Source organism: Lynx rufus, unplaced genomic scaffold, assembly GCF_022079265.1.
Source record: "Lynx rufus isolate CCGP_SWC_20201006 ecotype Redwood Valley unplaced genomic scaffold, mLynRuf1.p SCAF_22, whole genome shotgun sequence".
NCBI lineage: Eukaryota > Metazoa > Chordata > Mammalia > Carnivora > Felidae > Lynx > Lynx rufus.
In genome coordinates this window covers 16,091,128-16,107,500 of record NW_025814837.1, presented here as the reverse complement: position 1 = coordinate 16,107,500, position 16,373 = coordinate 16,091,128, and the positions used below count along the sequence as shown (strand labels likewise).

General features: G+C 38.6%; 1 protein-coding gene across 1 annotated transcript in view; it reads right to left on the bottom strand.

Annotated features, from left to right (window-relative positions):
* ZNF521 (zinc finger protein 521) overlaps positions 1-16,373 on the bottom strand; it is a 279,598-nt gene that overhangs the window by 113,466 nt on the left and 149,759 nt on the right. The window lies entirely within an intron of this gene.

The following is a 16,373-nucleotide window of genomic DNA, read 5'->3' as shown; positions in this document are numbered from 1 at the left end:
ACAGTGAACTTACCCCACTCTTGTCACTCCATTGCCTGTTTCTCACCATTTCCAAAGAATTCTGAAGCAGAAATATACTCAGCTTTTGCAAAAAGTAGTTTGATTTAAGGAGGTAGAAAAGGATAACCAAGCTAAATCCTTGCTTACTGCTTTGAATGGAAATATCAAATTTTATCTAAACCAAGGATACGTTTTGCTGCCTAGAAAATGGCACCAGGATCAGGTTTTGGATGCAGTGATAGCAAAGGAATCACTAAGAATAACTCAGTGCCGGCTCCCCAACTGAACAACCCGTGCCTGTGGGGAGAGATTACCCGTTGCAGCCCTGTGCGTGAGGCAGAGAAGGGCAGAAAGTGTGAGTTTGCCTCCTTCTACTATGCATACTAGCCCTATATGCTGGGGTCAGATGCTCAAGCCTCAGTCTCCTCCTCCGTCAAAGGAGAATAATGACAATCTCATGTCACAGCACAAAAACCAAATGACCGATATCCATTCACGTGCAATATTTCAGCACGCTCAAGACACGTTTGCTCAAGAGTGGGGTTCTTACCAGAACCAAGCAAACCCAGACCCTTTGAAATGCATTCCTTATGACTTCTATTTCTATGCATGATCATTTATCAATCCACTACCAGTAGGGAATAGGAACTAGGCTTGAGAGAGCGCCACACAGCATTTTACAAACCAGCCAGTGGTGGTGGTTGTGATGTGTGTGTGTTTTAAATTTAGAAAAATTGCATTTCATGTACGGGACTGTCTTGGAATTTTGAGTGTACAAGTTTGTTATTCTGAGCCATTTGATTAAATTTAACCACGGGAAACCCTTCCAAGTCCTAATGAAGCAGCAATTACATCTAAAAAGGGAGTCAAGCCAAAAAACATCCTTTTCCAATATCTCTTTTCAAACATCAGACTCCAATATAAGCTCCATGGTTTTTATTTCACTTTTATACCATCTCTCTAAGCTGTTGGAAACATGTTAAACACAAGACAGGGAGTGGTGTTCCAGTGAGTCTTTGCTAGGAAAGGTTGGCAGAGAGTACGCATCTACACAGACCTGTGTGGACGAGAACACACGCATACAACCACTTAAATACACACCAAAAAAAAAAAACTACAAAAATGTCTTTTAAAGAATCTTGGCCACTAACAAATTGGGAAACCATCATTACTGAGAGAAGCTCTGAATTAGAATTCAGACACCAGGAGTATATTTTAAGACCTCTGAAATGAATGCACTTCAAGTTTTAGTTTATAAAATAATATGTGATAGTTCAAATTACAGATTATGTAAAGCAGACTTCTAAAGAAAGTTAAAATTGCCTTTCTGTTTAGAAATGAAAGCGCGCTTGGAAGGCTGTGAGTTTCACCTGAAAGACACACATACTCACAATTTTACTGAATGTATCATTACTAAAGTAAATTAAACTGTGTCAATAAGTCAAGAAGCTACAGTTATCTAAAACAGCCTGTACACAGAATGCAAGTTTATACTATTTCCAGGTTTTCAACGTCACATTTATCTCATGCGATGGTGCACTTCCACATAATAAAGCAGCGAGCCTAGGATGCAGGAGACACAGAAATAATGTCAAAAGCAATTCTTCACATTTGGATCTCACCACATCAAGTGCAAATAGTGAACTTAAACATGAAAATGCAATTTGCTCCTTCAGAAGTATACATTTTTATCTCTTGCAAAACACACACACACACACACACACACACACACACACACACACACACACACTTTCATTTCCAGCGCCTCAAGGTAAAGAGGATGGCATCTATCACAAGTGCAGAGAATGGCTGAAGGATTTAGAAGCGATCTTTTCATAATTCTTCTTTTGGCGAGGAAGTGGAGTTATGAGCTACTCAAAATTCATCAAGATTATTAAGTTTACATCCTCACAGAAGATGTGCACCACTGTATCTCTCAACTATGCTGTCAGCATTGCAGCCCCAAACTATTGAGAATGGGTCTCTGGTTCAGGACATCCATCCTTTGTGGAATTGGTGCATGACTGCATGAAACAAAGCTTATGTCCCATTCAACAACACACACACACACACACACACACACACACCAAACAACAAAATAAAACCCAGACTGCTTTCATTGCAGCAAGCCTATGATATCTGCACTGAATTCGGGGTACTCATTCTATCAACATTCCTTCATGTAAGTGATTGTAACAGGTAAGTAAGTCCCTATTTCAGCAAGTTGACTCCAGATTATCAACTTGTGCATTTGTGCCTGCTGGGCTATTTGAATGATGAGCCGGTCCCCCAGAGCCCTCAGCTCTGACCGACTCAGCACCCACAGCCGTGACCCCTCACGGTGAGGAAGCTCCTAGGCAACAGTAAGCTTTCCTGCTTGATGAATTCCAACCTTACAGCTCATCTAAACAGAGCCTATGGGCTTCATGGTTTCCCTTCTTTTTCTTCATGTAGGTCTACGGGAAGTTATGAAACATATTTTTCTAGTCCTCCCAGGGGCAAGGTCAGGGTCACAATTTGACCTCAGAAACACAGCAGTCCTGCAAATTCAGACAGCCGGGTAGAACTGTTAGTGCTCTCTGCCTGGGCCTGACACAAACTATACCATGCCGCACGGAGCAATGTCACTTATGGGAAATGACAAGCAATGGATCAGTGGGAGAACAATAATGGAATTTAATCACATCAGAATATCCCAGGCACACGGCTCCTTTTCAACAAGCTGCCAACCGCAGGTGAGGGAACGATGTTCTTATGCAACTAACCACTTAGAATTTATAATGGAGCCACCCAACTGGATATTTTGATCAGATTAAGTTATAGAATTCTGGACACACCCAGAGAGTCTCACTCCCACCATGTCAATATTCCCCCAGGGAATGATTTTAAACAAACACACAAAAATATCTATCTGTGCATGAAATGGATGTCTTAGATGTGTGAGAAATGACCCCAGGAACAGCGCGGGCTCATGTGAAAGACTGTCACAGACTAATTAAGGACACTGCTGCCAAAAGGGGAAGGCTGACCCTGCAGTCTTATTTACACAATTTCCAGCCAGAGGGCTGTGAAGTGGAGCCCCAGTGGGGGCATTTCTATCTGAAACCCAAGGGCACCTGCATTAAGGAAACAGGTGTAAACGAATCCCTTTGCCCAATGACAGAAGGAAAGACACCAATACTGTACTTGAATTATCTGGGTATGGGCTATATGTGCCGACCTCTTGGATTCTGCATAGTGCTCTAAACACTTACTTCTTACTCGTTTATTATTGCTATTATTATTGGCACTTGGCTATGCCTTCAGTTAGGGGGCCATTGTGAGGCAAGAACAATAAGCGCTTTAGACAGAAGGTAGTGATTCAAAAATTGCAAAACTTCAGCTTTCAAAAATAGCCTAAGTGACCTCTTGCAGTACTCTGACCACTCCGCAGCAAGCAGGAGGCAACCCCTGTGAAGAGCGAATTCTGGCAAAGTTCTCTCTTCACAGATGATGCACAGCTTAAGCTATAATGAGTTTTTGGGTTACAAATGCTGAACGCATTAATATTCCTTGATGATAATTATCACAGTATAAGCACCTTTCCCAATGTGAGTAGCATAAAGCAACTGAAGCAGCATTTTTACTACATTTGAAACAAGCTGGAAAATGGGATTTTCTACTCTTGTAACCTGAGGTCAACATACATCAAGCATTGCATATTAAACACACCTATATATGAACCCTGTCTCACTTTCCTTCTCTCCTGCTTCGCGTATACCTAAAGCTCTCTCCTTTATCCATCCTTCATCGTGAAATTCTTGATATTAACATCTATGTGATATACATCATTTCAAAATGAAATGTTATCCCCCCCCCATTGTATGAATCCTGTGTTTCTTCTTATGAGAATACAAATAGCAAATAAGATCAGTAAGCCGTGCTTTACAGATGAGACGTGTCTCTGTGCAGTTTGAATGAATACTGTGGTCACTGGCTGCATATAAAACAGGATGAAAATTAGAATCAAGCAAATAGGCTCCTGGAAGAGCCAACCAAATTACATACACATCTGAACAAACTACCAGCCTTTATCTTTACACCTTCAAAACTAATAACACTAGTGAGCACTGAACGATTTAAATGTGAATTCTGCCCCACCCACATGATGACAGTAAGGATGTCAGCCTTGCATTTACTGGCAGCACTTTTGCATAAGGATCCTAGAAACCCATACGCATTCCAGATTAAAAGAACAATTATTGCTATTTAGATAATAACAAATAGAAATCTAATTGAATAAGAAAGAATTGATAAAGATGATCCACCTGCATCGTATCAGTGTGTACAACAATATCTATTATTCAGTATTTGCCACAGTGTACCCCAAAAAGATGCTGAATATATTTAACTTACTAAACCCCAACTGGATTTGATAATATGCTCTGAGTGGAGTATAAGCTGATTTGCCCTCATCTCTTTTTCTTTTCCTTCTATTCGGTGAAAAAGAGCAAATGTCTATAATAAAGCTCAATTGAAGCTAGGGTGGCTTAAAATAATCACCATGTAAGAGCTGCCCCCCCTTTTTTTTAACGTACTATAACGTCATTTTTAGTATTCTGTGTAAATAACCCCAAGAGCACTTTGACTTAACAGTGACAAAACAAAAGTCAGTTTGAACCCTTAATTCAAAGAACATGAAATGACTTAGGTATTTCTAAGTGTGAATCTCTGAACTCATTCACACCGTGTTACCCCACACTTCATTTAGAAAATATGCCACGCTACAACCACTTCTCTAACATCATTTTTACTTATGTACTGCAAAAATGTCTTCAAATCCCATCTGAATAGATGGCAGGGTTACGAGGGAACCTTTACTAAATATTTAACAGCACTATCGGCTTATTAAATACTATAATGCGAGAGCCATGAAAGGATGATATACAGTGCTCGCCTTTTTTTAGAGCAATGCTGGTGCTCATTTTGAACACTCTGCAAGCCCATTCATCAGTAGAACTGATGCATTTTAAAAAGTCCTCATTTACTAGCAGATAAATGTGGTTAGAGAACCTTTTTAGTGTAGAAATGCCTAGAAACCTATTTGGTTTTACTGTGCAAAATTTGCTTTACTCTGGCTAGGAAAAAAAAACAAAACCTCACAAAACATTTAAAAGGCCATTTTGAAATAATATGCAAAAGCCGAAGGAACACAGTTTGAAATAAAACTAGGGTATATTTTTGTTTACAGGAATATTCATATACCAAAACAAGGCCAAATAGGTTTACAGGCAGCTGATAGAGTACACATATTCATCACACCTGGAAACAGTGTCTCAAATACCCATCGAACAATGAGATTACCCATTGAGACTGTGGCTTTTGACCATGACATTGCTGGCAGGTGACTTCATTTGCAACGACTCATAGATGCTCTTTTGGAAAAAAAGAAAAGGGTTAATATAACTTTTACATGTACTATATTAAGATATTTTTAACTAAAACTATGTTGTTATTGTTTTTAACTCCATCAGAAGATTTTTATCCTGTTCTGGTGGGTAGAAAGTAAGAATTCTCTCTGAGATATTTCTATTCACAGAGATATACTATAGTCTAATTTAAAGAACCTCCCTTTCCACTGGAGGTCTGAAGAGTGAGCATTATCCTGTAAACACTGTAACAATGATTATCTGTCCTCCTAGGTTCTCAGTGGAGACTCTTGCTTTTCAAAATGTCTTGTGGTGACTTACTAAATTCAGGCTATTTCAATTAGTATTACTGCACATTAAAAATTAATTGCATTACTGAGTGGATTAAGGTTTAAATTTCAATTCTACAGTATGTGCACTAGAAATGACAGCTAAAAATCAATGCTTTTTGGCCCGCAATCGGAAGTGTGTACAGTCGAATAGTGCGGGACTGGCGTCACTGGCCAAGCAGTTTTAAAAGACTTGATAGTTCAATTGAAGGTGTGTCAGGTCTAATTCTAGATTTTAGTTTGAATGCTGCACAGGAGCCCAGCCTTAGGAATACAGAAACAGAACAACAGCTGCACTAACAATTTGGAAACACAAATGGACACAGGTTCTAAAATTATGACAATAGAAAGATTAACAGTCACCCAAAATTCACATATAATCATCCCTAAACTAAAGCCTTGCTCGTAATTCTGTTCAATAAGAGCAGAGGATTGCTTACTTAAATCTACACTGTTTTTGATTAGTTATTGGGGGACAGTAGTTGATTGGGGGCAGGAAACAAGTTATTTTTGTAAAGAGATGTTATTAACATATAAAATATTCATAATGACTTCAGTCTGTGTTTTAAGGAAATCCAAGAAGACACAGCAAATACACATCTTTCCCTTAAACAGTAATCCCCTCTAAGTCCCCGGTGCAAATGATTGAACCTCTTTGGGGTAAGGGACAAATCGGCTGATCATCCCGTCTATAAATTTATAACACCTCCACGAAATGTTTGAAAAGAAATGGGTCACTTTTATTCTCAGTAAATTTGTTCTTCTAAGAAGATAAAGACGAAGAACATTACGAATGAAGTCAACAGAGTAAAGTGGCATCAATAAAGACCCACAAAGCCCCCAGGATGTCTGATTGGGAACTGAACGGCGATTGGTATGCGCCTAAGAGAAAAAAAATGATGCCTGCAATGTTCCTTAAGATCCCCTCTGTGTTGCACCGGTGGCCAACAGCAAGTTCGGCAGCAAGAGAGTAAAGAAGATGGGAAGTAATAATAACAATAAAAAGAATAATCTGGTGCAAATGGACCCCAAGGTGTACTAGTCATCCCCGTGCAACAATCGCCCTTCATTGCAATTTACTGATGTTGCTTCATTACAATAAAGCATATAAAGGGGTAATGTACAAAGTGCACTATTTAAAGCTGCGTGTTTTGAAGCAGCACACATACCACCCTTGCAGGCTGCTAGGGGAGCCACGTCAGATTGTTCAAGGGAAATGACCTGCACAAAAATTAAACTGAGGCACCACGCATATACGTCACGGTGATAAATTTGAGGGGGGGAAGAGGATACGAGGTAGCAGGGAGGAGTGTTTCCTTGGTGAAATATTACAGGCATTTCAAATGAATCTGAATTAAAACATCCTCTGAAAAGGTAACAACCTGTGGCGTGGTTAAAAGGAAAAGATAAAAAAATAGGATGTTTCCTGTTTGAAAATATAAACTGCCTCTCTGTTCCCTATGCTGACTCTCCATAAAATGAACTTAAACAGTGTTTGTAGGTGAACTGCACCTTCAGGTTCCTAGTATGGCAAGAGAAAATGGTTCGTTTTCTGGGTCTTGCCTGCTATAGTTGAAAGTCTTACTTTTCAGCCAGTGCCCAGAAGATGCTGAAGCAATGAGTTAAGGGGAAGAAAGAGATACTTTCCCCACCAAGGATCATTGAGTATGTCATTGGTTAATTCTTGCTCTGTGCTCCTCATTAGCATTACTCTCCAGTTTCTGGTTATCATATCCGAAATATTAAGACATAATAACTATGAAGGTGCAGATAATTGGATATTAACCAGAACATACTTGACTGGGCAGGAGGTAGGGCCCTGCTTAAACTAATCCTGAAATGTATTAATCACCAATTAATGAAAGGGTTTCAAATTCATTTTCTATTATAGAACACCTCCGAGTATCTAAGCTTTTTCTAACAAAATGACTTGGAATAACAGGGTAGAAATAAGGACTATGACCATCTGATGAGGTCTCGCATTAATTCTTTACAGACTGTTGTCAGGTAATCATGAAATCTATAGTTAAAACCTTGATTACATTTACAAAGTCTGATGGGAGGAAGAAGGGATGCTTTTCAGTGCTCAGTGGCCTTGGTTTAAATCCCAAATTTATCCCTTTAAGTGGCAGAGCGATAGCTAAACATTTCAGCAGAGAGCTGTCACAATATTATCTAAGTCTTTCAGCCTAGACAGACCTCTAGACCTCCAACTTAACAACAGATGTACTCTTAAAATACAAAACCAATTAATGGGAGCCAGAGAAGTCCAGCCAAGGCATGCTTTGTACACAGTAAACAGTAAGTATTACAGAGTTGATGAATACAGTAACAGAGAAAAACCCTAACTCCATGATGGTTGAAAAGTCATCACCACTTAGATGGAAATAAAACAATGTTAAGACACGAGAAAGGAAATGGGAGGAGGAACATATAGAGAAGAAAAGCCACGTTTCTGTACAATCCACGTGGCTGTGAGGTTGAGTCTGACACGCCACAGATGTTTTATTAGTCTGGTCGTAAAAGCCCCCACTAAGCTCCCCGGAAAAGCCTCTGCGCACACTCACTCAGTTAGAGAAATTGCAACAAATGCCGTTCATCTTCCAAAGGAAAAAAAAAAATCTCTAAGTACATTACTCTCACAAAGGGATTCTAATATCTTTTCATACTTAAAAGGTGTAGATCCCAGATACTCTGAAAAAGCCTTACATTTTTATGTTGCAGAAAACAATGTTTAGATTAATGGAGTGTAAGCAAGGGATCGGAATGACACCAATTCCTCTGTTTTTCCTGACTTTATTCATTTAATTTGATGAAGACGGCAAGAAAACTCCTGTTCTCTCAGGGTTTTTTTTTTTTTAATTCTGTTGTTTACTGACTTTAATTTTAATAATTCTTAAATAAGCACTCACAGCAGATGAACTAAGATACGCAGGCAAGTAGGCCCTTTTATCAACAATTTTGCCATAGAAATACACAAACATTTCAATGGCTCTTCATTAGCAAACAAATCAACAAGTGATATTTTAATGCATGACTTTATTCCATCTCTGTGGGGACTGTAGTTGAGAGTGTGATGTACAGTACAGAGAAAGGAATCATCAGCCACAGTGTCCCAGGGCTCTCTCCATTGAGGACTTCGAAGCCTCTGCTTAAAGAGTGCATTTAATTGACTGATAGACAGTAGCTTCTTTGTTCACAGAAGACAGCGAAGTAATGGCAGCTTGAAAATCGTACCATCTACAGGGTCTCCTGAGACCAGTAACAGGGGGATATGTGTCAGGAATAAATAAATAATCTAATTATTAAGCCACTTCCTGTCAAGTTAACTCCAATTTGTTGGCTTTTGAAGGCAACAAAACGAGGCATTTTTCCTCATTATGCTTCTCTTTTTATACCAGTGGTAATCACAGGCGGATTAAAGGGTGCCTGATTGGTTTTTTTGTCAAGGAACTGAGAAGCAGCCAACAGTACAGAAAAACAGAGTTGGGTTTAGAAGAAATTTCATGCTTGTCTCCTTTCCAGCTCCCTAGCAGCCCACACGGCTGCCCCATACAGAGCTGCCAGCTGTACAGCAAATGTGAACCCCTCCAACTGAGGCCTACCGGGCCACAGGCGCCATCCTGAGAGCCGTGAGATACCTTGCAATCTTGGCAGGTAGCTGCTGCTGTCATAGGCATAATTCTAAAGGTGACCTACGAAACCCCGTCAGCTCACCAAATGCAACAATATGAGCAGCTGAAGTTCGACACCCACTCTCCATATTGGCTCCCTTTCTTTCGTTTACTGCCTTTAATGGTCCTGAAACTAGGAAATAACCTATGGAAATGGGTCAGCAGAGACCTTTCCTTTTGATGTGTCTGAGCGATCCTGCGCAAATAGGTCACGATGCGTGTGTGCACACGGGCACGTGTGTGGGCAGGGATCTATCTTTTCAGATCTACTGCCGATGACTTTCGGCGCCCTCCATTCAGAAATGTTTTACAGACCTCCCTCAGAAACGGCTACCCGCATTCGATAATAAACATATCAAACAGTGAGTGAAAAACAGATACACTTGTGGCATGTTCTCCGGCAAGTCAAAGGTGAGGCCAGAACCAGAGTCAGTAGCCCCACCAATGTGTCTCAGCCATGGAACGATCCGTCTGGCACAGACTCTTCCCAGCCTCTCTGTACGGAGCTTAGGAAGGAAGGCTGGAAACCAGTAATTCAGCTTGAGAACAACATTCTTCTGAGGCCTCTTTAAGGGTGGTGTGTTCTAAAACGTCACCAGAAACTGAATCTTCGATCCGTCTGTGGACTCAGTCAGAACCCTCAGTCTCAAGGAAAATTAACATCACAAGAAACGGCCACCAGGTTTTCTTAGGGGCTCGTAAATTGGAAACTCCACCAACTGCAAGTTATGTTTTACTCTTGTAAACCCAAGCTACGAGGCGCAAGCTAAAACACAAGACAAGGATAAACACCCCGATTTGTCTGTTAATAGCTTAACACTGACATTCCGAGATGGGCTCAGAGATTTTCTTTACAATTTGCTTCAGAAATGGGAATCCAAATAATCAAGATGAGCTCTTGAAAACTATCTTATTCCAGAAAGATGTGTTTTCTTTAAAAGTCTTTCGTGTTTTCTTTAATTTTAAATTGTCTTTGTTTTTAGGAAACCTTTTCGTTGAAGAAGCTTGGTAAGTTCCTGCGGCCCCGCTCTGTACTCAGTCAACAGCATGGCTGTGTTCTATCTATGCCTGCGTATGTCCTTTCTGCGTACGTCTTGAATTTTTGTTAAATTGTGCAGATAATTAAACCCTCTTCATACTCACAGTCTGCTTCATTGGTACCATGAATTCTGTTTTCAGTTACTGTCTGCAAATTCCCTCTCTGAACAATTTCATACTAAGCAATAACACTTCATTTTACATAAGTTTTATCTGATGTCCCCATACAGAGCTGCCAGCTGCACAGCAAATGTGCGGTTCTCAAACTGAGGCCTACCAGGCCACGGGCTCCATCCTGAGATCTATAAGGCACCTTGCTGTCATTGGCAAGCTTTCCCTGCTATCACTGTGACCATCACTCCGCACTGCACACAACTTAAAATCATCTGATTATTAGAATTTGTGGCCCACACTCCATTTTATCCTTTATTTAATCTATCCCCAGATCACACATTTGTTTAAATGTTTTGGCTGGTTTACAAATCATGCAGCCATCTGCACAGTAGGTGTGACACCATTTTTTAGACAAAAGTTACGTTACAAACAAAGATAAAGTCATTGGAAATGCTTTGATGTTTGTTATTCTGCCTGGTTCACTTGGACCGACTCTAAGAAATAAATAGAATTATCTGTGTAAATCGATGAACATCTATGAAAAACAACACCCAGCAGAACGCGGACCTTGCCCCATTACCTACGTTAATATCATGACAGCTGAGGAGAGATGACCTGGCCCACTTCTCATCTCTCCTGTACAGATGGCTATTAAAGAGAAAGTATCCCTTTTGTATGGTCCATGTAGAAACCCTTTATGGGCTTTTCAAATAAGCCAGCATTGCCCACATGAGGGTAGCTTTCTGTTACCATTAAACTGCCCAGATTTCATCTTTTTTAATCCAGCTCTTGATGAAATAAGCCAGTATTTCATCATATTTAACACCAAATGCCTGTTTCTTAATTCCCTGAGTTTTGTAAGCAATCAAATGATGACTTAGAATTCAATAGTCTTCTCGTTTATAATTAATGCAAACTCTAAACAACCTAATGACTTTGAGTTTCTTAGGATAGTGCAGATACACACACACACACACACACACACACGCACGCACACACACGCACACACACAAATATATATCTACACATAGATGCATTATGATAGATTCATTTCTATTCACTTAAAAAAAATGGCCAATGAAAGCTAAGAGTTTAAAGGGCAACAACAGGGCCCTTTATCTTCCTATGTAGAGATTCTTACCTTTGGATATTTCCCCTTAAGACATATAAAATCCAAAACCACTATAGACCTCAAAATATTGGTTTTAGTCTATTGTAAAGCAAGAGCACTCAAGCTGAAATGTTTCAGAAGTGATACTGAATGTCACAAAACTATAATGAAGATTAGTCACATAACACACCATCCACTAAAGAAATGGAAGGAAAAGAATGCCATTTGTGACCTTGGGCATCAAACAAATTGCCGAACATATGAATGTCACTTGCCACAAAACAGACTAAAAATTCACCACAGTGTACAAAACTGATTTATGCATTCGTTTTGCTTTGACATCAGTGATGTATATCACATGTAACATAACACATAGAATATATATCTTCCCACGTGCACTGGAGAGGACTTGAATCTTTTCATGCTTTTAAAAAATTGTGACGATAAAACATTGAGTATTCGAGATTTGAAGAAAAATAGTCAATAGCTTTCCACCAGTGTTTTCCTATTAGCTGTCATTTATAGTTCCAAATCCGAGTTTTGCTTTTCTAAGAGATAAATACAGTTGCTTTCCCTAAATGCTCTAAGAATCACCCTTGACCCATCTGGAGCATGTTTACTGGTGACTATTTGTGGATTTCCCATTTTTTCACAAAACAGGTGCTCTGCCACCTTAGACACAAATTTCACCCCATTTCTGATCAGATAAAAACTACAAAAAAAAACCCACCCCCACTCATTACATCATCATCTCTAAGTCAATTTTTAAAAAATAATTCTTAGGTAAACGGTTAACACCAATCCCCTTCATCTTCTCCATCTGAGAACTTGGAAAGGGAGGGCTGGAAATGGGCACAGCTCTATCCTGACCACTCGTTCTCCAAAGTCCATGAGTATAGCAATCAATTCCAAGGATAATGGTATTTCTCCCCTTTGATCATTTCTTTGTCAAGCTGACTGGCCTTCGATGGTGAGCGTACTGCTGGTTGTCTACCACCAGCCGCTCGCAATTTGCTCACTATGTTTCATGAGACAGTTGTTTGGGGCTGTTTGGAACACATTTGTCTCTTTGGGGATTTATGCGTTAGTAGCAATGCCAACCTCCATAGTGATCGAAATTTCTTTCTAACTAAAATAGATAATTAGAGGCTGGTAATTATTGGTCAAGAATTATCAGAGTGAAAAAATTAAGCTTCTCATAAATAGTTCTTGGCAATGTCATCTCTTTATATTATCACATGCCTAACAGCCCTTTATTCGGAGCACTTACAAATTTACTCTACTGTTGTTGAGCCTCATAATTTTATACGAGACAATTCCTTTGCTGGGTTAAACACATTTAAATTCCCTGGTTTCGTCTCTATCTGTGCTAATCCGTACCAAATAATAATAATAATAACAGAAATCTCAAAGAGGAAAATAACAACAAATATTTACGACACTGATAGGGACGGGGGAAAAGGAATTAAAGGACATAATACACAATGGCTTCTTTCTGTATTCTCAGGTCAAAAGCCAACGTAAACTATGTGAAAGGAACAAAGGAAGACAAGAAAAAATTTCTCATCTGTGCAAACTTGAAAAGAGGGAAATCTTTTCCCCAGGAAAGCTGTTAAAATGTTTTGTAGCTCTTTTTTTTGTGTGTGTAAAGAAGAAAAGAAACCCCTAAATAGTCACTGGTCTGATTTCTTACTGAAACTGTGTCAAAATGTGGTGGAGAGCGAGGTTTTCTTTTTTTCCTTAATAGACGTAAGTCAAATCCCTGATGCCTTTTTATTGAGTAATTATTCCTGCAACCCAGACCATGTGTCCACACCTAGCTGCAAAACGGCACTTAAGCAGAACGTCTCTAGTATGTACCTGGTAGAAACATTGATGGTTTTCCTTTTGCAAATGTCCCTGGCCAATAGCCTGAGACCAGCACATCCAGAAAGAAGCATGGAGTTGTCTGACATTGAAACTGCATTAAACATGTGTGCTACAGAGAAGCAAATGCAAATAACTTGGTTAAAGAAGGCATTTAAAGTTACACCTCACTGGGTCATCTGAAGACCTTGTTCTCCACCAGGTGACATAATCCTTCCTCTGGACTGATTGAAATGTAGAACAAAATCTGCAAAAACACTATATACCCTCTTAACAAAAAGAGTAAGAGGCTTTTCAGAGAGCCTCTAATCCCTCTTCCCTGCTAAATGTCTAGTTGAGATTATTTTTTGATTAGACAAAAAACATACACAGACACACAACCTAAAAATACCTACCCTCAATGGAGGTATTTTAGTCAACAAAATAATGCTGCCTGCCTCATTTGAAAGACTAAGTATCACACTGGGATTTTAAAAAAGGATATCTTAGCCTCTGTGACATCCTCCCATTATGCATTCTCTTTCTGTAGATATTAACAACATGACTGGAGTTTAAGGACTTGGATGCATGGTCAACAGATAAAACAATTAAATGGATACTATTCATTTGTTTAGCCCTCAAGTGTAAGAGAGTTACATATTTTATTATTAAAAATAGCATGAATATTAAATAACTAGGCCCTCTGTGGAAAGGAATAGAATTTGCTTCTCTGATGGAAGGTGAATTGTTAAATGCTCAGATCCCAAGAGGAAGTGAGTGTCATATTAATCCACCATAAGGTAGAGGGAGAAAGCTCTGGGAACACACTAATGATGCAAGGAATGTGAGAGACATACAAAAGGAAAGGTATAAAGCAATTTAAAAAGAAGGGCCAGTACAAGCCAATGAATGTTCCGGCCAAATGATACTAAAATTGGCAAATCAAAAAAGTCCTCTCACTGCTCAACGTTCAATTCAGACTCAATATACGCAAAAGAGCATTAATATTATGGTGAAAAATATATTCAATCTGTTCATCCAAGTCCTGGGATAAAAAATAAAATTCAGAACCAAAAATAAGTTTATGTACAATACAACTATACAGAAGCGTAACCTATTAACATTTCACTAAATTTTCCATTAGGTGCCAATTCCAAGATACATTTTCACTGAAGCCCACGTAAAACTATGGCATGAGGCAGAATCATGAATGACTGCCACCAATGAACTCTACTCAAGAAATAAAGACCTGGAAAATATCAGCATTTATCATGGCAAGAAGAACTCATTCTTTCTAACCCACACACCCTTCCCCCTCCCCCCAAAAAAAGCAGTTTTGAAAGTTTATAAAGAATATTTTTCTTGAAATCCAAAATAGAAAAAAATTGCAAGGAAACACGTTATTTAAATTCTCTTACATGTTGTCATTACCCGCTAAGCACTCAGTAAAGCTGTCACTGTTATTCTACCACATTTGAGGATATATTTGATGTATAAGAAAATCACTAATAATATTAGCATGTAAATCTGGAAAATAGAGAGATACACTGATCGATATTTTAGCTGTTGTGCATTAAGTTCCATTTTGCACAATTATGTACTTAGTCTTTTATAAGCAATAATCCTCCTAAAGACCCATCACTTGAAAACTGTAAAGCAAATCCTATTGAAAAACGATTAATCAATTTTCTAACATGCTTTTGAATTTATCTTCATTAATTCTACAAGAACATTAGGAGTTCCACTGTGATCAGTAATGATAGTTGGAGCAATCCTTCCACTCTGCACTCTCAGGATGCTTCTGATCAAGTGTGTAAAATAACTTGTTTACCCCTGAAAACAAGTTCAGAGTCTAGAAGGCTGAATTTTCTTTCCTGTCTTAGAGTTTGGTAATAGGAGAGCATGAGGTTAATTGGACTTTTTAGTATTATATCACAATTATTTATGGTATTATAAAATTCCATCAAATGAGGATGAAATAAAAAAAACCTCTCGCAGTATAAAAACACAAACGAGTAACAAAAATAGCATAAAGTAATAACAATTGTCATTTTAGTAGTAGAAAAAGATCTGCTTGATAAAGTTTAATTGGCTGGTAAAACTCTTAGTGTTATTACTAAGTGCTTATCAAATTAAAAAACATAGGAGGTAACCCCAGAGGAATTAAGGGATAATGGGACAATATGAATAACTGAAAAAATTATCCTTTTAGTTCTAGCCTATGTGACAAATGCAAAATCCCTGCAAACACCGGCCGAGAGTGACTTCAGAGATCTTTACCCAAACCGCTTTTAGAAAGATCTATGTACAATTTGGTGGGGAATAAAAAATGATTACTGACTTCTTTACATGATCTTTATGATCATGATTATTTCCAGGCTGTTGAAACCATACATATAAAACTATCTTATGGCAATTTAAATTATTTATGTTTCCCTATCACAAAAACTCACCACTTTAGATTTTGATACAAAGATGCTTAAGCAACACACAGCAGTGCCATTACCATAATAACTTCTGAAATTAAAACCTGTCTAAAACTCTATGGAAAGCTAACATCCAGTTCATTAACCATTCCTGTTAGTTTTCAATAATGCAAAAATGATTAGAAGTTTAATTTGTTAATCACCTGTGTTTTGACTGGCAGGAGATATATAATCCTCTGCAGAAGTCTAAACTAGCCCTTGCAGAAAATAAAATGTGCTAATGTCTTATCAGGCCTAATAATAGTAATAAAAATCAATCATGCCTAGGTAAAACATTGATGGCTGAACAATTAATTCATCTTTAACTCTGTTTAATTATATAGGCATTGATACACAAGTAGGAGAAAAAGCTATCTGTAATAAGGTTT